This window comes from Capricornis sumatraensis, chromosome 8 (genome assembly GCF_032405125.1).
Source record: "Capricornis sumatraensis isolate serow.1 chromosome 8, serow.2, whole genome shotgun sequence".
NCBI lineage: Eukaryota > Metazoa > Chordata > Mammalia > Artiodactyla > Bovidae > Capricornis > Capricornis sumatraensis.
The window spans coordinates 44054381-44080792 of record NC_091076.1 but is presented as its reverse complement, the minus strand read 5'-3'; the positions used below and the strand labels follow the sequence as shown (position 1 = coordinate 44080792).

The 26412-nt window shown below is 39.1% G+C and overlaps 1 protein-coding gene across 1 annotated transcript in view; it reads right to left on the bottom strand.

Annotated features, from left to right (window-relative positions):
• The window catches only part of TYR (tyrosinase), a 108780-nt gene that overhangs the window by 28882 nt on the left and 53486 nt on the right, over nucleotides 1–26412 (bottom strand). The gene's annotated exons all lie outside the window — the stretch shown is intronic.

The window sequence follows — 26412 nt, the reverse complement described above, 5'->3', positions numbered from 1 at the left end:
GCCTGGGCACTCATGCTACTGAAAAATGAAAGTGGCTTGGTGTGTCAGAATGGAATATAGAGTTGTGTAGGATCAACAGGAAGTGAGACAAGAAAGGTGAGAAGAGTCAGACTAAAAAATCATCTGTCCACCAAGGCGATGGAAGGTTGTAGGGATGGGGAAGTAGTTTTAACTCCATCCTCAGAGTTAATTTGCCATCTAAGTACATTTGATAAGGAGTGAACATGACTGAACTTCAATTTTGTAAATGCAATTATAGTGGATATGATTAAATAACAATAAATCAACATCTATTACTTCTGTCCATTGAAGATTGCACATTGTGAGAGTGGGCCAATAGTGACACATATGCAGACAATTATTAGTTTTCTACAGGTAGTTACAATGCCTCTCTTTCATAAAAAAAATTCTCTTCTCTTAAACTTTTCCTTCACTTTCTACTATTTATCATCAGAGTGATGCTTGTAAACAACTAATCAATTCAGTAATGATTCCCATTTATTAGGTAGTCATGTATCTAGTACTAGGCTTGGGATTTTGACATATATCATCATATTATTTCTCCACCAAGACTACAAGAGAGGTATTAGTAACAGTAGCAGTAGTGAGACTTTAGCTCATATAACACTCACTATATATCAGGTACCATTCTAGGTACTCCTATATCAGAACTCAATTAATCCCCAAAATACTTCCAGAAGGAATGTTTTGTTGTTATCCCTATTTTGCACATGAGAAAACTGAACCACAGAATGGTTCAGACAATGGCCCAAGGTCACATAGCTTGGATTCAAATCCAGGATTTGGCAGGATTCAAATGCAGGAGTGGCAGGATTCAAATCTAGGCAGTCTGATCTCAGTACCAGCTTTTAGCCTTAGCAAAGTATGGCCTCATGATGGTATTCACATTAAAATACAGAAAAACAAACAAACAAACAAAAAGCAGGAGTTTAAATAACTTTCCTCAGTTTATTTAGTTAATAAATGTAGCAGCAGGACTCCAACTCAGGTTTGCTGCACTCAGTGCTTCCCATAAATGCTTCCAGTTGTGTGTTTTTCAAACAAACACACACACACACACACACACACACAGAGTAGACCTGTGTGACTTGCACATTTTCCAATTTAGTCAGGAAAAGAAAAAGAATGTTGGAAAAGAGATTTTGAGTCTCAGAGATTTTCCATGACTGAGTATTAGAAATAAAAGCTCAATCTGTTCACTGCTATAATCATAGAACTTAGAATAGCATCTGTACACAGTTGGCACTCAATAAAAATTGGATAAATAACTATCCCAGAGGCATATGGAGAGTATATTGTACATAGTCAGTGAACGGTGGTGGTGGTTTAGTATTTAAGTTGTGTCCATCTCTTGCGACCCATGAACTGCAGCCCACCAGGCTCCTCTGTCCATGAGATTTCCCAGGCAAGAATACTGGAGTGGGTAGCCATTTCCTTCTTCAGATATTTAGTGAATATTTATTCACTAAATGGGGGTTTATTGAGGATCTCCGCATGCAGGCAAGTCAGGCAGTATACACGGTAGTGTGGAAGATAAAAGGCTACAAAAGGCAGAGTCTTTCCCATAAGCAATATTTAGGAAGGATTTATACCATTTACACATATTTTTTGTATCTTTCCCTTAGTCAAGGCTCTAGGACCTGTATATGATGTGAAAAGCCTTTTTAGGTACCTATACTTAAGTCATTCTTCATGGTAATAACAATGTGTTCAAGGTGGGCATAATTAGTACACATTTTCATCCACCTAACATCCCGTTCATGGACACCAGACAATACTCTGTCGTTTCCAACTTTCCCTGTGAATTATGTTTTTAAGACTATTACCTCTGTCATAGGGGCTTCCCAGGTGGCGCTAGTGGTAAAGAACCCATCTGCCAATGCAGGAGATGTACGAGCTGTGGATTCGATTCCTCTGTCGGGAAGATCCCCTGGAGGAAGAGATGGCAGCCCAGTCCAGTATTCTTGCCTGGAGGATTCCACAGACAGAGGGGCCTGGCGGGCTACAGTCCTTGGGGCTGTGAAGAGTCGGAAACGACTGAAGTGACCTAGCACAAACGCATGCTTATATAAGCATCACTTTCAGTATGATGTCATGATATGGCTTTACTGATTCTGGTAGGATTCACCTCATTCTGACGGTCATGGTGGAAAGTCCATCAAACTGTATTACCTGTATAAATGGAGAACTCCTTCATTTGGAAAGAGAACTCCTTCCTCCAGACAAAAGGATATTGCTACCATTTTAGCACAGTGCCCTTCAGACACAGCTTGTACAATTTCAGCCTCTCATGAAATTGATATTGGTTTGGTAGGAATTCAGAGAAGTTATGGAATTATTCCTTCACCTAATAGCCTACATCACAACCTAGAGATACGTGCCTTCACAGTTAAACAAAGACTATAAAATCAATTTTATTTCCCTTGCTGGCTTTAAGAGTCCATATTAATAGAAATTACTAAGATCCTCATTTTTCATCTTGGCTCACTAATAGGATATTTGTCAATTTATCAATATCCATACCTGGCCTGCACATTTCCTGGTCTCCGTCTCTTTTCCAGAACATATAATGAGAAAACTGAATAGGTTGATTCGGTACATATGGATTTTTAAAGGGAGTAATGAGGAAAGTGAGCAGACAGGACAAAAATCTATGATTGTCAGCTTAAGGCATTTGCACTTCTCCATATGTAATGAGTCTCTGTTACCATTTGAGAGGGTGAATGACATGAAAAAAACTTACGCATAAAAGGATTTATATGAAAGTGTCATACTTTTTTTAGTTGGAGGGAATTAGAGGATTTTTTGGTTGGAGAGATTAGAGGCAAGAAACCAAAGCATACTTCTAGGTAGTTAAGTATCTTACAGCCTCTACTAAAAATGTAAGAAAAATCAAAGGTAATGTGTGTAAATGAGATAAGGGAGCAAAGAAGATCACAAATGTTTGAACACCAAGGATGTCATCTGGCAGAGGGAAAAAAATCATTCTGAGCTCAAGTACTGCATTTCAATGAACAGCAAATATTCCATGCACGCCTAAGAGTATTTATGATGTTGTACAATTATAGAAACATATGCAACACAAATGCATAAATAATTTATAAAGTAATAATACTAGTATCATTAGCCATTTAGATGAAAAAATATACAGTGTTTTCAAGACTAGCATAATGAACAAAGAAGACAGTGTAAAACATCCTTTAGAAAGCAAATTCATCTGGAGCTGAGAACCTGACATCTTAATCACAACTAATGATTCTGACTGCTGGAAGGAAAGAGCCCAGGAAAACACAGGTCAACGATTGAAGAAGAGATTATTTTCTGTGTGGTTTTCTTTAAAATAGTAGTTATATATCCATCTAGTCACTTTCTTTTTCTGCAGCTGAAATCTGCATCTATGAATATGTCCTAATCTTTCCTTTCCTACTCCTCTACTCTATTCAACTTGAGAAAAACTGATGAATATATTTCTTACAAAGGTCAGTGATCTGTCCCCCAACCTGGAATGCTCCTACGGAACACTTTCTCATCTTTACGCGGATATGTCCCAAACTACATTTGTATATATTGTGTACCTATCATTTTTCAACTTTAAAATTTCCTCTTAATAAGATTTATCTTTTATTAATATACTCTGCTTGGTAAGTTGCTATTCTTATATTTTCCTTTAATTCTTTATATATGGTATCCCTTAGCTCCCTGCACATATTTAAAATAATTTATTGAAGTATATTCCTAGAAAGTCAAACGTCTAGATTCCCATCATCACAGTTTCCATAGACTGTTTTTTCTTCCTTGAGTATGGGATACACTATTTGTCTTTTCATTTACTATGAATATAATTTTTAAATACTCAACAAAATACTACCAAACTAATTCCATAGAAAGATTTATACAGAGTAACCAAGTGGGTTTATACTAGGAATTCAAGGTTGGTTTAACATCCCAAAATCAATTAATGGAGTTCACTCATGATCTCCTAACTAAAGAGAATAATAGGATTAAATAATGAGAATAGTTTTTAATTAGCATTAGAAGAAATTCAGTATAATAATAGTGGCATATAAAAAGTTCCAAATGTTTCTGTTATTACTTACTGATGTTAGGTCAACGAATACATTTGGAAAATTGAATTTCAGCTTGGAACAAAAGAATATAGTCACAAGTAAATGAAATTTCAACACTGCCCCGGGTTTTGGTATGTAAACCCTAAACGGGGAATTCAGGGATCCAAACGGAAGCATTCAAAGGCATATGATGGACTCTGGTTTGACTTTGACTTACCCAAATTCACGGGTATTGAAAAGTCATTCCTGGGTCCTCCTATTTCTTCCAATTCTTCATATGAATGATATCTTCCCCCCAAACTTAGCTACATTAGATACTTAAGTAAAGTCATATTTGGTACTATTTACAAATTTTTCTTTTTGCAGGACCAAATTTAATTTCCATGGGCCAGGGGCAGATGAGTACTAAGCTTATAGTTGTAGGCAGTCTGTCTGCTTGATATTTTTAAAATCAAGCAGATTTAAATAGTGGTTTAAATCTGTGGTAGAGGTTTAAATAGCGTCAACTTTCTTGAAAAAGAGGCTAAGAAGAGTCAGGCAAGATATCAGCATCCTAGCCAAATATCCTTCACAACAAGGAAGAATTTGATTTCCAATATGAAGAGTTTCTCCTGTGGCTCAGCAGTAAAGAATCCACTTGCAAAGCAGGTGACTTGGGTTTGATCCTCGGATCAAGAAGATCCCCTGGAGAAGGAGATGGCTACCCACTCCAGAATTCTTGCCTGGAGAATCCCATGAACAGAAGACACTGGTGGACCATGGGGTTGGAAAAGAAGCGGACAAGACAGGGACTAAACAACAAGCTTGAAAGAAAGAAGTCTAGGTGTACAGACAAGAGGTTAATAGAATGCTGTATGTTGGTGGATATCTGTGTTCGTAAAATTAACTTTTGCCAAATCTGTGGTAATGTGACCGGTGCTAATTCTAACCTATTCATCAAGAGCATGAACATAATGGTTCTGAGAGCATTAAAATGCTGATGCCTAAGCTTCCATATTTGTTAACTAAGAAGTTCTATGTCTGGGGTCTGTATCTGGGTATTTTAAATAAAAGTATCCCAGGGATTTAAGCAGAAAGGATTGAGAACCACTTTTATAGTAAATAACCTATTTTGTTAGGTTTGATTTATAAAATGAATGAGACAGACACTGAACAGAACATTAGGTATCTCAAGCTGAGTGGAGCTGTAAAGCTACTGACTAATTGATTAAAAAAAAATAAGCCATTCACAGTTCTCATAAAATGTAAAATGTGTAATTGTGTTTTGGTAAAAACAAAATCCCAAGAGATTGCTCTAATTGCTTCCACAATATTTATTTTTATGTCTTTTGATTCATTTTGAAAGAGTGGCATTGTGACAGTGGGATGCATACTGATTACTGTGGTGAAAGGCAAAAATCTTCTCAGATGGTCTCTCCCTGAACACAGATGAAAAATAGTTGTGTTTTTTGTCTTTGTTTATTTTACTATTATAACTTGAAGAATCATATTAGCTGTCTGTATCAAATCAAGCAAGAATAAAAAGAAAATTGATTTTTTTGCTAGAAGTCTGGTGGATAGAGTAACCTGTTTTAAAGAAAATAAGGAAAAATTTCCATCACCTATTTGCCAACATCTGGCCAAAGTAAAATGTGTAAAATGGAAAAATAGCAAAATTACCTAGGGATGCTGCTTATTCAGTGTGAAAAGTGAGAAGATTTTCTATTTAGATATTAGACTAGAGAAATGAGGATTTAAGGGTCACCTCTTTTGGTATCTTTGATGGTGTGCATCACAGACAGTATTTGGGGGAAAATCTCATGAAATTATGATTGGAAGAGTGAATAAATCAATAAAAAAAAGCGAAACATAGGTAGATATTGCATGGATTTGAGAAAAAATGGAGTATTTTTATTGCCCACGAAATAATCATTATGAAGGTCGTTGCAGACAAAGTAAATAAACACTGACCTATTTTTCCAGGCCCAACAGGCCCCTTTCACGCATATCTTGCTAATTTCTGCCCAGAGTTCAGGGTTGTCCCAGTTTTGAGGACTGATCTTGATCTCAGTAGGAGGAACTGGTTATTGTTGTTGTTGTGGTTCAGTTGCTAAGTTGTGTCCAACTCTTTGCAACAGCATCGACTGTAGCCCACTGGGCTCCTTGTCCACGGGATTTCCCAGGCAAGAATACTGGTGTAGGTTGCCATTTCCTTCACCAGGGGATCTTCCTGACTCCTGTGTCGCCTGCATGGCCAGGTGGATTCTTTACCCTGGGCCACCAGGGAAGCCCAGGAAGACCTGGGACGTCACTACAATAGAACTTTAAGTCCTACCATAGACTAACCCTGACTGTCTGTTGATATATCTATTCCAATAACTCTGCTACTTTTCTGCCATGTTTCCTTGATCTGGTTACTATCTTATTAACTTATTTGTGAAGTTCTTCTAGAATTGAGTCTCCACCTATCTAAACAAAACTTTCCATGACAGTTGAGTGTCTTGACCCAAATTGAATCTACTTGAGTAAGCAATTTTCTTTTCTAAACAGACTGTCCCTTTCAACTGCAGCTAATACAATGTTATCTGTCCATCCCCTGCCTAGAATAGAATAGAATATTCAGCAGATTCTCCTTCTGCAATTAAGAGTTAGTATTTGTTAATTCCCAAATTCAAATACCTCCTGAAAATGCAGCAAATATTTCTGAGTGGCTACTATGATTCTTGCACATAAAAATCTTAAAAATAAATTTCCTGTACTTAAAAGCCACACAGTCTGGAGAGGAAGACAGATATATGAATATGCTATTTTAATGTACACTAGGATGCTGCTGCTGCTAAGTCACTTCAGTCGTGTCCAACTCTGTGTGACCCCATAGACGGCAGTGCAAAGAGACAAGTAAAAGACAGTAAAAAGGAGGAAGTGATCAGCTTCTATTGAAAGAAAGGAAATAGAAAGTAACAGTGTTTGAGCTGAAGATCCAAAGGCTGCTAGAAGACCAGGTGATAAATGAAGACCAAGAAGCTGGTGGAGCATTTCAAGGAAGAGATTCCAGTTTGCACAAAGGCTCCATGGAGCGGGGTACATTTGTGACAATTCTACGCGGGGATATCTTAAGGAGCTGGAGCGTATACTTGGCCTTCAACTCTTGGTGCCCTGAGTTAAGGTATCTACTTTTCATTCTCTCGACAAAGATTGTGTACTGCCATTCTCTGAAGTTAGATGCCTGCATGCAAATAGGGAGAAGCTTCATGATTCATCATGACATAAAATCTTTGGGGTTTGTCAGTCTAAGAGGAAGTGAAAGACACTTTGAAGAATACTTTATTTCCTTTTCTCCATAGAAGTAATTCTCAGGGGAGGAGTCTCTGAGGGAATTTTTATTGAGGGGGTTAGATGCTATGGGAAAGTATTTTATATTTAGATCCTGTGATAGTTATTATACTATTGCTTTACAGACCCAAATATACCTTACCACTATCAATAATAAGGTGGACAAATCGATATATTCTGTTGAGGTCATCCATCCTCTTTGTCAGGTTGCAACACTGTTTGCTCAATACATTCATGTGCAGAGTAGACATAGTGGCAGAGATGGAGGCCAGAAAATGGGTTCAACCATATAGCTCATACAGTTTTCCTTCTCAGGAAGGCTGACCTAGCTACCACCACTGAGTGCCAAATCTGCTAATAGCAGAGATCTATTACAAGGTTCTGATCAAGTAACAACCCTTGCAAGCAGAGCATAACTTACTTCCTGATATGTTGATTATATTGGATTCCTATCATCATAAAGTATACCACAACTGCTTTCACCAGCACAGATGAAAATTTGTGTATAACTGATGCTTTTGAACTGTGGTGTTGGAGAAGACTCTTGAGAGTCCCTTGGACTGCAAAGAGATCCAACCAGTCCATTCTAAAGGAGATCAGTCCTGGGTGTTCTTTGGAAGGACTGATGCTAAAGCTGAAATTCCAGTACTTTGGCCACCCCATGCGAAGAGTTGACTCATTGGAAAAGACTCTGATGCTGGGAGGGATTGGGGGCAAGAGGAGAAGGGGACAACAGAGGATGAGATGGCTGGATGGCATCACTGACTCGATGGATGTGAGTTGAGTGAACTCTGGGAGCTGGTGATGGACAGGGAGCCCTGGCGTGCTGCAATTCATGGGATCGCAAAGAGTCAGACATGACTGAGCGACTGAATTGAACTGAACTGAACTGAATTGTACTTTCTCTGTACTTCTTCTGCAACTATCACCACCCATAGACCCACGAAATGTTCCTTTATTGCTGCATTCTCCCACTCAACATTACTCTGACTACAGAATCCATCTCACAGCAAAACCAATGCAACGCAGCTATTTCCTATGGAGCTCACTAGTTTTACCATGTATTCCTATCTAAAAGCAACCAGCCTGATAAAATGATGAATTGGCCACCGAAGATTCAGTTAGGTGCCAGTGAGGAATTGCATCCTAACGAGCTGAGGCCCTCTGTTTTATAAAGACAGTAAATGCTTTGAAAGACAGTGGTGGTGGTTTAATCACTAAGTCATGTCTGACTCTTGCGATCCCTGGACTGTACCTGCCAGGCTCCTCTGTCCATGGGACTCTCCAGGCAAGAGTACTGGAGTGGGTTGCCATTTCCTTCTCCAGCAGATCTTCCCAATCTAGGAATCGAACCCAGGTCTCCGCCATTGCAGGCAGCTTCTTTACCAACTGAGCTACAAGGGAAGATCTGAAATTATATACTGTTGAAAGACAGATATGCTTTGAAATTCTCCTGTGTATATTCTCTACAGGCGCTAGAAATAAGAATGGAAATGGAATGGTTCCTTTCACAATAAATTCTTATAACACACTTACAAACATTTTTCCTGTCACTATAGTTTTGAAATTGTCTGGTTTTTAGGTATTAATTTTTGGAAATAGAAGAACTGCTTCCACATGGGTACATAGAAATATTGCATTGAATTGGAAATTTAATTGAAAAATATTTTAGATGCCTCGTGATATTGAGTGTATGCATATGAAAGAGGATTACTATATTCGTTAATGATTCTATGTTAAATGATCCTGATTATTAAGGTATATTTGAGTTTCTTCCACACAGTAGTGCAGGAAGCACTATGTAAGATATTCAGGGAATTCTCTGGGGCATTTTTAATGTTTCTACAGTAAATACTAATGAATTAGTGGAAGACTATTGTAACCAGAGAAAAGTAAAACAACTTAAAATTCAGGTTCTCTAGGAATAAAAGTTCGATATTAAATAGCCAATGGATGGGCTCCGCTTGTTATTAGCTACTGTTTCTCAGTCCCAAAGATACCTTATTCTGCTTCTACTGGGAATGGGACTGCGTAATCTGCACACCTCCTTTGCCAACTGGATCCTTGACAGACACTGCCAGTAGAATGGAATAAAAAAAGGGACTTGCTCATCCTTGTTTATTTCAGCAACTGCTCGTTACCCTCAGAAGGGCAGCAGAATATAGAGAACAAATGTACGGATGAGGTAGAAAGGAGGGGTAGGATGCATTGAGACATTGGGATTGGCATACATAAACGCTAATGATACTATGTACAAAATAGATCACTAATGAGAACCTGCCATATAGAACAGGGAATTCTACTCAATGCTCTCTAGTGACTTAAATGGGAAGGAAATCCAAAAAAGAGGGGGCATATATATATGACATAGCTGATTCACTTTGCTGTACAGCAGAAACTAACCCAACATTGTAAAACAACTATAATCCAATAAAAAAAAATTTTTTTAAAGAGAAGGGAAGTAGAGCCCAGCCTCCAGCTTTTTTATCTAAACTCCAAGTCATCATCACCATTTCCTCTAAGAAGTTTCTACATTGTTGGGCTAGAACCCCCCACCAAAGTCTGATATCTAGTTCTGTAAAATACTGAAGACCAGCTGACTAGAGCCCCCAATGAAACGTTTGAATTCCTGCTCTATGAGTCCCCTCTTCCAATGTCTAAACACCACGAAGTACCTATCCAGCTGAACAATACCTTCTGTCAGAAGTCTGAGTCCGTTTCTGTGTTTTGTTGTTGTTTAGTCACCAAGCTGTGTCCGGCCCTTTTGCGACCCCGTAGACTGTAGCCCACGTCCTCCAGATGCCACTTTTCTCTCACCATCCCCATACCTCCCCTCAGCCTTGGACGGGGTACTGCTTCCTCTACTTCCTTTCCCTGGGTATGTTCTTGCAATTTCTTTGTTCACTTTTTAATTCTCTAATCTGATATGAACGGAGAAGGCAATGGCACCCCACTCCAGTACTCTTGCCTGGAAAATCCCATGGACGGAGGACCCTGGTAGGATGCAGTCTACGGGGTCGCTAAGGGTCGGACACGACTGAGTGACTTCACTTTCACTTCACTCAATCTGATATGAAACACACACACAAATCCTTATCACTTTTCATTATAAACTACAGAAAATTAAGTTCTTATTGGCTAATTGATCATGGGTTAATTTTTTTTTTCATACAAAGTTAAGAAAATCCCAGTCAGTAATCATAGAGCATATTTGAAGATATAAGGCATAGGACAGTACCACAAATATTTGAGATGTATTCCAGATTTCATATATTTTACAGGTGAAAAAGTATATTCACATACTCAAACTGTTCCAAGCATACAAGTTTTTTAATAACAAATGCACACATCCGTTTTTGAATTAAAATTAAAAATCACATCTTGAGTTGCACTAGTGAAATTTCCAGTGCTCAGAAGTCACATTTGCAGACCTAGATCATTAGCCTTCTTACTTATATTAGACTACAATGATATAAGATAAAGTTAAGGTAAGGTGAAGTTGCTCATTCGTGTCCGACTCTTTGCAACCCCACAGACTGTAGCCTGCCATGGGATTTTCCAGGCAAGAGTACTGGAGTGGGTTGCCATTTCCTTCTCCAAAGGATCTTCCCGACCCAGGGATTGAACCCAGGTCTCCCACATTGTAGGCAGACGCTTTACCATCTGAGCTGTATGTGGCAGTCGTATGATGCCAAAGATCAGAATGCAAATAAAATAACACTATTCAATGATATTTCCACTTTCCATCTTTGTTCTAATTTTACATGTGCCCACAAGACTGACAGAGCTGGGGAACACAGCTCTCTCACGTCAATCCCATCCTAATAACAGTGCACCACGAGAAATATTTTGGATGGAAAATGGGGCTACTGCAGCACTTGACTCTTTTTTTTTTTCTTTTTGTTTTTGTTTCTGAGCTTTGGTACTTACTCATGAACTTTGCTTCCTGAGTTTACACCACTCTGCTTCAGCAGTTCCTCTGACATTAATTCTGGCTCTGCCTCTGAACACACTTTTATGTCTTAGCTATTCATTGATCTCTCAGGATTCCTCACTCCCTATTCTCTGTCCCATGGTCTTTGGTTGATTGCTTCCATATTTACACTCACCACTGACACTAGTATTGCCTTTACTTGTAACTGAGAAGACAAAATTAATACTTGTCAATAATCAGTTCTGTTTCTGCTTAAGAGGTAAAATGTTGCAAGAGGTTGTAGCTCCTAATTTAACAATAAGAAAAAATCATAAAAAAAAAAAACAACATACGTTTGTCTCATCCAAGAGCTAGAGTCACAATGAAACCAGCAAACTGATTACGGCGGGTGATAAAAAATGCTGAGAGGAGACAGGATATGTGAACTGTTTCACCCTTGGCAGAATAAAAGTCATTAACCTGGGCAAGAGAGAAACCACTGAAATTTTAACAAATTGATTAAGCTACATGTGGGCTATGGAACAGTTTAGGAGTCCTGGGAATCCCAGGCAGAGGAATACACAACCGCTTGCCAGTCCTTTTCTCCAGGACTCTCCTGGACACCTACGGAAAGACTGGGAAGCCTGCCTGTGTTCTGAAGATGAAGGAGGTGCACCTGGAGGGCCCACTGTGCTCAGGGGTGAAGGTGTAACTGACTGTGCTCAGACCCCAGATCTTTCTTTCATATGAAGAAAGCTACTGGGAAATGGAAGATGCTGGTTTACAAACCACCTTGGAAACTTTCCCCCTTGTAATCTGAAACTCACCCCCATAGCAGAGGGCTGGGACAGCCAGAAGCAAGAGGCAGACCACTTCTGACTGGTAGGTGGAGGGTTTAATACTCAAGGGATCTACATCGCAGAGGCTGGTCTTAGGGGCTTCCAGGTGGCTTAGCATTAAAGAATCTGCCTGCAATGCAAGACCTCAGGAGACTCGGTTTGATCCCTGAGTCAGGAAGATTCCCTGGAAGAGGGTATAGCAACCCACACCAGTATTCTTATCTGGAGAATCCTATGGACAGAGCCTCCTGGCAGGCTACAGTCCAGAGGGTAGCAAAGAGTCAGACAAGACTGAAGCAGCTTAGCACACATGCATGCGGTCTTATCTTGGGCAGCTGCAAGATGAGTACATCTCTGCATTTCCCACCAGAATCTTAAGTTTACAGAGAGGCATTAAAAAATTATTTTTATTGGTATATAGTTAATTTACAATGTAGTGTTAGTTTCAGGTGTATAGCAAAGTAAATCAGTTATATCAGTTATATACTATATATATAGTAATAGTTTAGTCTCTAAGTCACGTCCAACTCTTGCGACCCCACAGACTGTAGCCTATCAGGCTCCTCTGTCCATGGGATTCTCCAGGCAAGAATACTGGAGTGGGTTGCCATTTCCTTCTCCAGGGGATCTTTCTGACCCAGGAATCGAACCTGGGTCTCCTGCATTGCAGGCAGATTCTTTACCGACTGAGCTACAAGGGAAGATCAAAAAATACAATATTTCCAACCACTGTACATACTGTATGGGAAGTCACTCAGTTGTGTCCAACTCTTTGCAACCCCATGGACTATAGAGTCCATGAAATTCTCCAGGCCAGAATACTGGAGTGAGTAACCTTTTCCTTCTTCAGGGGTTCTTCCCAACTCAGGGATTGAACCCAGGTCTCTAGCATTGGAGGCGGATTCTTTACCAGCTGAGACACAAGGGAATCCCATGTGTGTGTATATGTATGTGTGTCTATGTATATGTATGTGTTATATACACATACATATATAAACACATAGAAAGATAGTGAAATACTATATATATATTCACTTATAGATTCTTTTCCCATATAGATTATTACAGAGTATTCAGTAGAGCTCCCTGAGCTATACAGTTGGTCCTTATTGGTTATCTATTTCATATATGGTAGTGTAACTGGACAACTGAATTCTGTCACATATGTTTTTCAGATGTTTTCAATAGCACGTCACTATCTCAAGCCTTTTTGCATTTCTTTTTCTTGGGGTTGGTCTTGATCACTGCCTCCTGTACAATGTCATGAACCTCCATCCATAGCTCATCAGGCATTCTGTCTATCAGATCTAATCCCTGGAATCTATTTCTCACTTCCACTGTATAATTGTAAAGGACTTGATTTGGGTCATACCTGAATGATATAGCGGTTTTGCCTACATTCTTCAATTTAAGTCTGAATTTGGCAATAAGAAGTTCATGATCTGAGCCACAGTCAGCTCCTGGTCTTGTTTTTGCTGACTGTATAGAGCTTCTCCATCTTTGGCTGCAAAGAATATAATCAGTCTGATTTTGGTACTGACAGTCTGGTGATGTCCATGTGTAGAGTCTTCTCTTGTGTTGTTGGAAGAGGGTGTTTGCTATGACTATTGTGTCCTCTTGGCAAAACTCTAAGCCTTTGCCCTGCTTCATTCCGTATTCCAAGGCCAAATTTGCCTGTTACTCCAGGTGTTTCTTGACTTCCTACTTTTGCATTCCAGTCTCCTATGATGAAAAGGACATCTTTTTGGGGTGTTAGTTCTAGAAGGTCTTGTAGGTCTTCATAGAACCATTCAACTTCAGCTCCTTCAGTATTACTGGTTGGGGCACAGACTTGGATTACTGTGATATTGAATAGTTTGCCTTGGAAACGAACAGAGATCATTCTGTTGTTTTTGAGATTGCATCCAAGTACTGCATTTCAGACTCCTTTTTGATTATAGTGGCTACTCCATTTCTTCTAAGGGATTCCTGCCCACAGTAGTAGATATAATGGTCATCTGAGTTAAATTCACCCATTCCAGTCCATTTTAGTTCACTGATTCCTACAATGTCAGTGTTCACTGTTGTCATCTCCTGTTTGACCACTTCCAATTTGCCTTGATTCATGGACCTAACATTCCAGGTTCCTATGCAATATTACTCTTTACAACATCAGACATTACTTCCATCATCAGTCACATCCACAACTGAGTCTCTTCATTCTTTCTAGTGTTATTTCTCCATTCTTCTCCACTAGCATATTGGACACTTACAGACCTGGGGAGTTCATCATTCAGTGACATACCTTTTTTCCTTTTCATACTGTTCATGGGGTTTTCTCAAGGTAAGAATACTAAAGTGGTTTGCCATTCCCTTCTCCAGTGGACCACTTTTTGTCAGAACTCTCTGCCACAATCCATCCATCTTGGATGGCCCTATATGGCATGGTTCATAGTTTCATTGAGTTAGACAAGGCTGTGGTCCATGTGATCAGGTTGGTTAGTTTTCTGTGATTGTGATTTTCATTTTGTCTGCCCTCTGATGGAAAAGGATAAGAGGCTAATGGAAGCTTCCTGATTGGAGAGACTGAGGGGGAAACTGGGTCTTGTACTGATGGGTGGGACCATGCTCAGTAAATCTTTAAGCCAATTTTCTGTTGAAGGGTGGGGCTGTTTCCTCCCTGTGGCTTGGACCTGAGGCCAAATTATAGTGGAGGTAATGAAAAGCCTGCTAGCTCTCCTTTGTATTTGCTCAATTCTTTGTTCTGTGTGCAGGCCAGGCTGTGCACTAGGTTGTTAGATTGCCTTTCTCAGGAACCAGAACTGCCTTTCTGAAGTTGTGGTTAGGCCTATATTCTGTAGGTTTTTTCTTTTTTTCTCTCCTGGTTATGTTGCCCTCTGAGATTCCAAAACTCCCCACAGACTCACCTGTGAGAGGGTTTCCTACTGTGTGGAAACTTCTCCTCCTTCACGACTCCCTCCCCATGACATGTCTCTGTCCTTAACTCTTTGGTCTTTCTTTTTGTCTTCTATATTTTGTCCTACCTCCTTTCGAGGAGAATGGGCTGCCTTTCTGGATGCCTGGTGTTCTCTGCCAGTGTTCAGAAGTTGTTTTGTGAAAGTTGCTCAGCATTCAAATGAGCATTACAAATAGCTGAGAAAAGAAGAGAAACAAAAGGCAAAGGAGAAAAGGAAAGATATACCCATTTGAATGCAGAGTTCCAAAGAATAGCAAGGAGAGATAAGAAAGTCTTCCTCACTGATTAATGCAAGGAAATAAAGGAAAGCAATACAATGAGAAAGACTAGAGATCTTTTCAAGAAAATTAGAGATACCAAGGGAATATTTCACTCAAAGATGAGCACAATAAAGGACAGAAAGGGTATGGACCTAACAGAAGCAGAAGATATTAAGAAGAGGTGGCAAGAATACACAGAAGAACTATAAAAAAGATCTTCATGACCCAGATAACCATGATGGTGTGATCACTCACCTAAAGCCAGACATCTTGGAATGCGAAGTCAAGTGGTCCTTAGGAATCATCACTATGAACAAAGGTAGTGGAGATGATGGAATTCCAGTTGAGCTATTTTAAATCCTAAAAGATGATGCTGTGAAAGTGCTGTACTCAAGATGCCAAGAAATCTGGAAAAGTCAACAGTGGCCACAGGACTGGAAAAGGTAGGTTTTCATTCCAACCCCAAAGAAAGGCAATGCCAAAGAATGTTCAAACTACTGCACAATGGCACTCATCTCACACACTAGCAAAGTAATGCTCAAGATTCTCCAAGCTGGGCTTCAACAGTATGTGTATCATGAACTTCCAGATGTTCAAGCTGGATTTAGAAAAGGCAGAGGAACCAGAGATTAAATTGCCAACATCTGCTGGATCATCGAAAAAGCAAGAGAGTTCCAGAAAAACATCTACTTCTGCTTTATTGACTATGCCAAAGCCTTTGACTGTGTGGATCACAACAAACTGTGGAAAATTCTTAAAGAAATGAGAATACCTGACCACCTGACCTGTCTCTTGAGGAATCTGTATGCAGGCCAAGAAGCAACTGGACATGGAACAACAGACTGGTTCCAAATAGGGAAAGGAGTACATGAAAACTATAGATTGTCACCCTGCTTATTTAACTTACATGCAGAGTACATCATGAGAATTGCCAGACTGGATGAAGTATAGACTGGAATCAAGATTGCCAGGAGAAATATCAATAATCTCAGATATGCAGATGACACCACCCTTATGGCAGAAAGCAAAGAAGAACTAAAGAGCCTCTTTATGAAAGAGGAGAGTGCAAAAGTTGGCTTAAAATTCAATTTTCAGAAAACTAAGATCAATCACAGCTTCCAATCCCATCGTTTCATGGCAAATAGATGGGGAAACAATGGAAATAGTGAAAGACTTTATTTTGGGGGGCTCCAAAATTACTGCAGGTGGTGAGTATAGCCATGAAATTAAAAGACGTTTGCTCCTTGGAAGAATAGCTATGATCAACCTAGACAGCATATGAAAAAGTAGAGACATTGCTTTACCAACAAAGGTCCATCTAGTCAAAGCTATGGTTTTTCCAGTAGTCATGTATGGACGTGAGAGATGGATGAGATAGAAAGCTGAGCACTGAAGAATTGATGATTTTGAACTGTGGTGTTTGAGAAGACTCTTGAGAGTCCCTTGGACTGCATGAAGATCCAACCAGTCCATCCTAAAGGAAATCAGTCCTGAATATACATTGGAAAGACTGATGCTGAAGCTAAAACTCCAATACTTTGGCCACCTGATGTGAAGAACTGACTCATTTGAAAAGACCCTGATGCTGGAAAAGACTGAAGGCAGGAGGAGAAGAGGCTGCCTGAGGATGATGGTTAGATGGCATCACCGACTCAATGGACATGAGTTTGTGTAAACTCTGGGAGTTGGCGATGGACAGGGAGGTCTGGTGTACTGCAGTCCATGGGGTCGCAAAGAGTCGGGCAAACTAAGTGACTGAACTAACTAACTATCTCAAGCCTAGGTCTTGGGCATAGCTCCCACTGTCAATGAATGGTAGGCAGACTGTCCATTCCTAATATGGGCAAGTAGATTAGGAGCCTCTGATTGCCTGGTTTCAGCTCTAAAGAAGACCACAATAGTCACATCTTCTCGATGACCTCCTTCAGCAGGGGCAAGGATTTCACCTCCACTCCTTCATCAGACAAAAATTAACTGCCTGTGGGAGAGAGCTAAGAATTCTGCCACCAGACTCCATGCTATAACTGATATTAGCACACCCACACAACACAAATCTGGAAACTTGTTCTGATTTCTCTTCCCCCCTAAAATAAAAGGGACTTTGCTGCTTCCGTTTTTGAGGAAATGAGACTTTTTTTTTTGAAACGATTTTTCTTTTGGTAAATATTTCTCTTTCTCCAGATAAACTCCTCTGTTTAAGGATACAGCTATAGAAAACTCTTTCCATTACTGCGATTTTTGACATTGTGAGTCTAGTAACATGTCTTTCCTGAGATTCCAACAGATTCTCATCCCTACTGCTATTTCTAGACTATTGTGACATCTTGTGCTTGACAATAGTTATCTTGGGCCTTGTTGACTTCAGGATGGAAATAACATTTGTGTCATACATCCTTGGTTTTCTCTGTTCTCAGCATTGCCAATCCTACATGCAAAAACTTTGTTTTTATATTTCCAGAAATCTTCATATCTAAATCACCTTAATAAAACAAATGCATATGGTAAAAAGACATTTTATGAATAATTTGACAAATCAAGTTCTGAATATAGCATTTCTTATGGATAGTTTGCACATTAGTTATCATTCTTTGATTAAATTTTTCTTTGGGAAAAATATGGGATAATCTCCTCTAGATGACTATCTTTTAGAATTGAAACCATCTATCTTTTTTCTTTATTTTTTAAAGCATTTCAGTGTGCTTCATTTCAATGCTTTTCCCCCCCTTTTTTTCCTTAGCAATATTTCACTTAAATTATAAATTCAGGTATGTATCTCTTGCTGTTTGTTAAAGGAAAGAAAAGCCATTCCAAAAAGATCTTTTTCTTAATTCTTCTCCTCAAAAAATTTGTTGTCCTTTCTTTTTTAGTTTGTTACCACATTTAAAAAAACTTTGACCTAATTTGACATTTTCAATTCATTTTCTGTTTTCATTCTACTACAGTTAGACTTTTAGACTCGACTCACCACTTGTTATGATTAAAATTATGCTCCCTTAACCCAAATTCATATGTTAAAGTTTGCATCTACAGAACCTTCAGTTCAGTTCAGTTCAGTCTCTCAGTCGTGTCCGACTCTTTGCAACCCCATGGACTGCAGCATGCCCAGCTTCCCTGTCCATCACCAACTCCAGGAGGTTGCTCAAACTCATGTCCATCAAGTCACTAATGCCATCCAGCCATCTCATCCTCTGTTGTCCCCTTCTCCCCCTGCCTTCAGTCTTTCCCAGGATCAGGGTCTTTTCAAATGTGTCATTTCTTCACATCAGGTGGTCAAAGTATTGGAGTTTCAACTTCAGCATCAATCTTTACAAGGAATATACAGGACTGATTTCATTTAGGATGGACTGGTTTGATCTCCTTTCAGTCCAAGGGACTCTCAAGAGTCTTCTCCAACACCACAGTTCAAAAGAATCAATTCTTCAGCACTCAGCTTTCTTCACAGTCCAACTCTTACATCCATATCTGACTACTGGAAAAACCATAGCTTTGACTAGACGTACCTTTGTTGGTAAAGCAATGTCTCTGCTTTTGAATATGCTATCTAGGTTGGTCATAACTTTTCTTCCAAGGAGTAAGCGTCTTTTAATTTCGTGGCTGAACTCACCACCTGCGGTGATTTTGGAGCCCAAAAAACTAGTCTCTCACTGTTTCCATTGTTTCCTCACCTATTTGCAATGAAGTGATGGGACCAGATGCCATGATCTTAGTTTTCTGAATGTTGAGTTTTAAGCCAACTTTCTCACTCTCTTCTTTCACTTTCATCCAGAGGCTCTTTAGTTCTTCTTTGCTTTCTGTCATAACAGTGGCATCATCTGCCTATCTGAGGTTATTGATATTTCTCCTGGCAATCTTGATTCCAGCTTGTGCTTCATCCTGCCCAGTGTTTCTCATGATGTACTCTGCATATAAGCTAAATAAGCATGCTGACAATATATGTGACATATTCCTTTCCTATTTGGAACCAATCTGTTGTTCCATGTCCAGTTCTAACTCTTTCTTCTTGATCTGCATGCAGATTTCTCAGGAGGCAGGTCAGATGGTCTGGTGTTCCCATCTCTTTATGAATTTTCCAGTTTGTTGTGATCTACACAGTTAAAGGCTTTGGCATAGTCAATAAAACAGAAGTAGATGTTTTTCTGCAACTCTCTTGCTTTTGCTATGATCCAACAGATGTTGGCAATTTGATCTCTACTTCCTCTGCCTTTTCTAAATCCAGCTTGGACATCTGGAAATTCACGATTCAGGTTCTGTTGAAGCTTGGCTTGGAGAATTTTAAGTATTACTTTGCTAGCATGTGAGATGACTGCAGTTGTGCGGTAGGTAGTTTGGGCATTCTTTGGCAGAATCATAGAATGTAACTATAGAGAGATAGATCTTTGAAGAAGTAATTAAGTTAAAATGAGGCCATTAGAGTGGTCTTCTAGCCAATCTGACTTGTGCCCATATAAGAAGAGGAAATTAGGACATGGACATGTACAGAGAGAAGACCCTGTGGAAATATTGAGAGAAGACAGCCATATACTAGACAAGGAGACAGAAACTAAACCTGCCAGTACAGTGATCTCAAACTTCTAGCCTCCAGAATTGTGAGAAAATTAGAATGTAAGCATCTTAATGTCAAAGACCTTGTCTATTTTGTAATTGTGTGCCAGCAACTTGAATATGCATTTCTAAAAAATATAATAATAACTATTAAAGCTACAACTTCAGATTGCTACCAATATTAGCAGAATTTAATGGCTGAGGAAAGTATGACTTAGAGGAGAATAAATAGCTTGTCAGAGATGACGTAGCTAGATGAGGCAGCCTGGGGATTCAAAATGTCACATGCCTGATGCTAAAGTCTGTGACCTTAATCACATGATTTACTGCCTCCGAATCTCCTGGTTTCTGACCTTTTGATGAATTTTGCCATCCTGTTCATCCTTTGCATCTGATATTTGGTGCTATTTCAGCAGGCCTAAGCTTCGGATATCTATATGATTATGGTGAGTACCTTCCTATAGTCACACTACTTCTGCCTTCTTTGGTTAAATCTCCCCTGTCATGTTAGATAGTCCATTCTTACCCTGCCCCACAAGACCTTGAAACACTCTTCCCTTTACTTTGCAAAAAAGTGTGTCCTTGGGTAAGTTACATTCTCTGGGCCTCAATTTCTTAACACTCTCTTTCAGATTTAAAAGTTCAGCAATAATAGTCACAACTCATGATTCTTTGTCTTTCATTTGGCATTTTAAGTTATCATGATTTTAACTTCAGCAATTTAATTTCCCTACTACTAAGACATACTAATCCTACAAAGAGTTGGGAGATTCCCCACATCGTAGGAGGGCCATTCTTTATGGATTTAGTTGTAGCACATGGCCTCTTCATCAATTAATCAAGTACAACAATGCTTTAATAAGTATTTCATGAATGTCTCCTATGTGCTAGAGTCTTTGTTAGGTGTTTGGTGTGCGTTGAGATGCTACAGATGATCAGGGCATAGTTGTAACCATGTGTGTGCATGCTCAGTCACTTCAGTCATGTCCAGCTCTTTGCAATCCCATGGATTGTAGCCCGCCAGGCTCCTCTGTCCATGGAATTCTCCAGGCAAGAATACTGAAATCCGCTACCATGCCCTCCTCCAGGAAATCTTCCTGAACCAGGAATTAAACCCACGTCTCCAGCATTGCAGGTGGATTCTTTACCACTGAGCCACTGGGGAAGCCCAGATGTGGCCTTAAAGGAGTTCAAAATTGAGTGGGAGATACAGACAAACCTATGATATGTCTAGTCAAAGCAACTGATATCAGAGTTAAATCCAGTGATAACTGCAACAAGAAAATCAGTTGTGGAAGTATGGATAAGCATGACTAGAATGGTATAACTACTATTTGTTCTAGGGATTTAAGTCCAGGGAGCATCTTTAAAGCTGGTAGAATCCAAAAGTATGAAAAGAAACCAAGAAACAGGGAGGTCCTCCTCTACCATCTGATCTGATTCCTAAAGCAGAATTTCAGACACTCCTCTGGTTTCTGAGTTCACCTCCTTCCCTAACCCTGGGATTTCTGTCTTTCTAAGCAAGCTTCAGCCTTGCAATCACCAGCAGGCAGGCAATCTGCTGTTAATTCCTGAAGCTCCAGGAACCTGCCTTCTGCTTGGACTATTTCTGAGCTGCCGCATTGGCAAGGCATTTGGTTTGCAGACATGTGGGTCGGGGCAGCCTTCTTAGCAAGATGACCCAGGAGGGGCTTGAGGAATAGAATGGAAAGGAAGCCTCATCAGCAATCACAGCCAAGAAGTCACTCCAAAAGATATGGTTAATCTGTAGCTGAGGAGTGAGGAAGGCTTGGCATCCCTGGAATGTTTTGTTTCAGGTTAGTACCTAGCTGGGATTCCCTTGCCCTCAAGAGACAGACTACGAGAACTGAGGAAGTGTTATTGATCCTAGAGAGCCCTTGAAAATAAAGAACAAAAGTAGTACATATGCTTCATAAAAGGGTTTTATACTCTACTCTCTTTACGAGAACTAGTCATCATATGTGTGTGCTCAGTTGCTTCAGTTTTGTCTGACTCTCTGTGACCCCATGGACTGTAGCCCACTAGGCTCCTCTGCCCATGGGGTCCTCCAGGAAAGAATACTGGAGCGAGTTGCTATGCCCTCCCTTCAGGGGATCTTCCCGAACCAGGGATTGAACCCGAGTCTCCTGTGTCTCTTGCACTGTAGGCAGATTCTTCACCGCTGAGCCACCAGGGAAGCCCTCGTTCTTGTATAATACATTATAAACTGTAATGTCACTTTCCTATGAGAAAAGGAATAATATTACCACACTGTGAGTGAGGAAACAGAGGTGGGGAGAGGTTCAGCCACCTTCCCAGGGTTTTACTTGTATCTCAAAGCAGAGCCAGGACGTGCTCACAGGCCTTCTGCTCCCAGGTCTTGTGGTCCTTCTGCTAGAGGACTTCTCATCCACGCTTAGAGTCTAGGAACTATACTATGAGATTCTAGAGGTTGGGTGTCCCTTCCTGCCTTCTCCAACTTTGCCGCATTTACTTCCTGAGTCAGTGCCTGCTACCTGCTCAGCAAAGATGAGCCCTACCCATATCAGAGGAGGGTTTAAGATGAATGCAAAAAGAATATGTGTTTATATATATATATATATGTATGTATTTGTATGAATATATATATATGAGACATATGACATATAAAATGACATCCTAGATGCGTGGAGTATCATCAAAATATATTACATGATATGCCACAGGGAATGTCCAAGGGATCTTTGAATAATCTGTAGTCTACATTGGAAATCTTTGCAAAGTTAAGGATAAGTTATTCTATTTGGGGCAAAAGCTAATGTGGTTGCAGACTTCTGTACTATATATGTGTGTGTGTGTGTGTGTGTGGTATGGGCTTCCCTGGTGGCTCAGTGGTAAAGAATCACCTGCTATTGCAAGAGACACAGGTTCAGTCCCTGGGTTGGGAAGATCCCCTGGAGAAGGAAATGCAACCCACTCCAGTATTCTTAATATATTATATATATATAATAATAATATCATATATTAATATATTATTCACACACAAAGCAGAGAGAGGACTTATTGTTTGTTGAATTAACAGCTGAATGCATGCATGCATGCAGAGATGTGCTTGTTTTTGTCCACTTGAGCCCTCCTAAGCAATGAGGTATTAAGGAAAAGGAAGTATTTCTAAAGCTCTCTCTCTGTTTCTCTGACAGTTATCCATAGAGTACCCTCAGGCATCAATGTTCATCTTCCTTCCGGAGGAATTTATGGGCATAAACATTCCAGATTCCATAGCTAAAAACATCAGCTTAGCTGATGGGTGCTGTAGTCTTAGGTTGCTTTAAAGTTTCAAATGTCTCTGTCTTTAGCATACCCAAAATCTGATCTTCTCAGAAAAAAAGAATAAACAACATTCCAAACTATTCACTATTTTAAGGGAATCACTCTTCAATCCTTTCTTCTTTTGAGAAAGTCTTTTACAGATCTGAGAACAGCGTAGAGTCCCTTGTCAGACCTTAATCTTTATAGCAGAGAAAAATAATTTACACTATAAACTGGACTTATCTATTTGCCAGTTACCTATTAATCATAACTAAAAGCATGATTACAATGTCACTAAGAAAGCCGCTAAAGCCCTGTAATTGTCCTAATGCATTCTACTGTCATCTCATAAAAAGCACATTATCCAGAGGACTTTAAAGTCGAGAAAGAACCAAGGAGTTTGAGATCAGTCCATTCTTTTGACAAGAATACTGAAGAACAAAGAGTTAAAGACTCTGAAGCTATAAACATTGAATATGAAAAATTATATAAAAGGTCATATATTAACTTCTGAATACCAAGAAACATGCCATTAATATTTAAATGACAATTAACAACTGCAGAAAATATTCGTAAGGTTAATGACAAAAAAGACCAACTAAGAAATTATGAGGAGCCTGTACAATTCAACAATAAAATGACAAGTTAACCTAATATAACATAGCAAAGAATGTAAATAGACGCACATAGGAAATAGAAAATACAGATAAATATTTTCCCACTTGAATCAAAAGAATATTAACTTTGAGAATAGCTAGTGCAAATGAGAGTACAGGTTGGCCAACACACTTTATTTGTGGAAATGTGTAAATAGCTAGCACAACCAGTTTTGATTGGCAATTTGAAAATATTGGCAAATTTTAAATATATTTAACTTCTCAACTTTCAATTCCAATATGAAAAATCTATTCTTTAGCTATACTCACAAATGTCCAAAATCATATATACATGATTTAAATTTTTATAAATAAATACTATATTAAATAATATATGTATATTATTTTACCAAAAAAATGATAGAAAAAAGAAACAATCAAAATGCCTGTTAATAAATGATTGTTGTTGTGTTTAGTCACTAAGTCGCATCTGACACATTTGCAACCTCATGGGCTATATATAGCCCACCAGGATTCTCTCTCCAGAAGATTTCCCAGGAATTCCCAGGCAAGAGTACTGGAGTGGGTTGTCTTTTCCTTCTCCAGGGGATCTTCCTGACCCCGGGATTGAATTTGATTACTAAAGAATGTTGCAACCAATACAATGAAATTCTATTTTTTAAAAAATATTTGATTAAATCACTTAAACAGTGACTAGATTACCACTGCATGATAATAACCTCTTTTAAAAATTTTATTTATTTATTTTAATTGGAGGCTAATTACTTTACAATATTGTAGTGGTTTTTGCCATACATTGACATGAATCAGCCATGACATCTTAATATCATAATGAAATTAGTGCTGACCTTGTGGAGTCCCTAGAATCTGTCTTAAAGTGCTATTGTGTTCCAGGATATGAAGGAGTTAATGAAGGATAAATTTTGGAAAGTGAATTTTATTTATAATACCTAAGTTTGAAAAATAAGTTATAAAATTTTTAAAAACCTTAAAATGGTCTCAATTTTGACTTGGCTTACTTATTGACAGACTTATTAACTTATTTATTTACTCACTGGCTTACTGCTTACAACCTTTGCCTACAATATAAAGTATTAAAAAAACCCTTTCTAGATAGCAGATATTTTGTATCTAACTAGAAGAATTTCCCGAGATTTATGTAGCCTTTACTATAATCTTGATTGTTTAAGAGAGAAAAAAAGCAAATGTTTCTTGTTCCTCACTTATAAAAGAATGAAGATTCTTTACAATCCTGTTACCATCTTTTAAAATTTTTTAAATGTTTTATTGACACTTTGATTAAAACTATAATGAAATATTATTTCTCAGCCATTCATAGTCCTACTTACTCATGCCCACAATTCCTCTTTCGATTTTTGCCTTGCTCAAATCAGATGCTCTGTATAGAAACTGAACTAAATCTTGTAGAATATCTTTTAAATTACCTTCGTGATTTCTTAGAGGGTTCTCAGAAAATAACAAAGTTTTGTTGCTTCACCCTACAAGAAGAGAGATGCTAGAAATATTTAGGTTCATTCATTAGTTACGTTTGATGAATTGCATGAGAAACATTCTCAAATAAGAAGCTATTCAAGCTGCTGCTGCTGCTAAGTCACTTCAGTCGTGTCCGACTCTGTGTGACCCCATAGACGGCAGCCCACCAGACTCCTCCATCCCTGAGATTCTCCAGGCAAGAACACTGGAGTGGGCTGCCATTTCCTTCTCCAATGCATGCATGCATGCTAAGTTGCTTCAGTCGTGTCCGACTCTATGCGACCCTATGGACAGCAGCCCACCAGTCTCCTCTGTCCACAATATTCTCTAGGCAAGAATACTGGAGTGGGTTGCTATTTCCTTCTCCGGCTCAGGCTACCTAGGGTAAATTGGTATAAGTCATTGCCATTAACTTTTTCAAACTTCTGGGCTTTATGACAGTTTTCCCAGAGATTCATCCATGTCTCACTGTCCATGTCACATTTCTGATTATCAGAGTCTTGATGGTGTATTGCTTGATATTAGGCAACAACAGTATATTGTGACCAGCCATAATTTCAGTTATTTAAAGTGCTAAGTTGGCTACAACCATACTTACTTCTTTTTAAAGACTTTTTTTTGAAAGAGAAGTTTTAGCCTTACAACAAATTTAAAGGAAGACAGTGATTTCCAGATACCCCTACTTCCACCACACACACATAACCTCCCCCTCATCAACATTCCCCACCAGAGTGGTGCATTTGCTATAACTGATGAACCTACAAAGTCATGCCACAGGCAAGCAAAGTCCATAGGTTACTTTACGGTTCACTCTTGGCCTCGTACGTTCTATGGGTTTGGACAAACGTATAATGATGTAACCATCATTATGCTATCATACAAATTTTACTGCCCTACAAATCCTCTGTGTTCTACTTGTGTTCATTCCTGCTGCTCTTAACCCTGACAACAACTGATCATTTCATAATCTCCACTGTATTGCTTTTTTGAGAATGTTCTATAGTTGGAATCATACAATACATAGCCTTTTCAGGTTGGCTTCTTTTGCTTAGCAATATGCATTTACGTTTCTTTATGTCTTTTCATGCCTTGATAGCTCATTT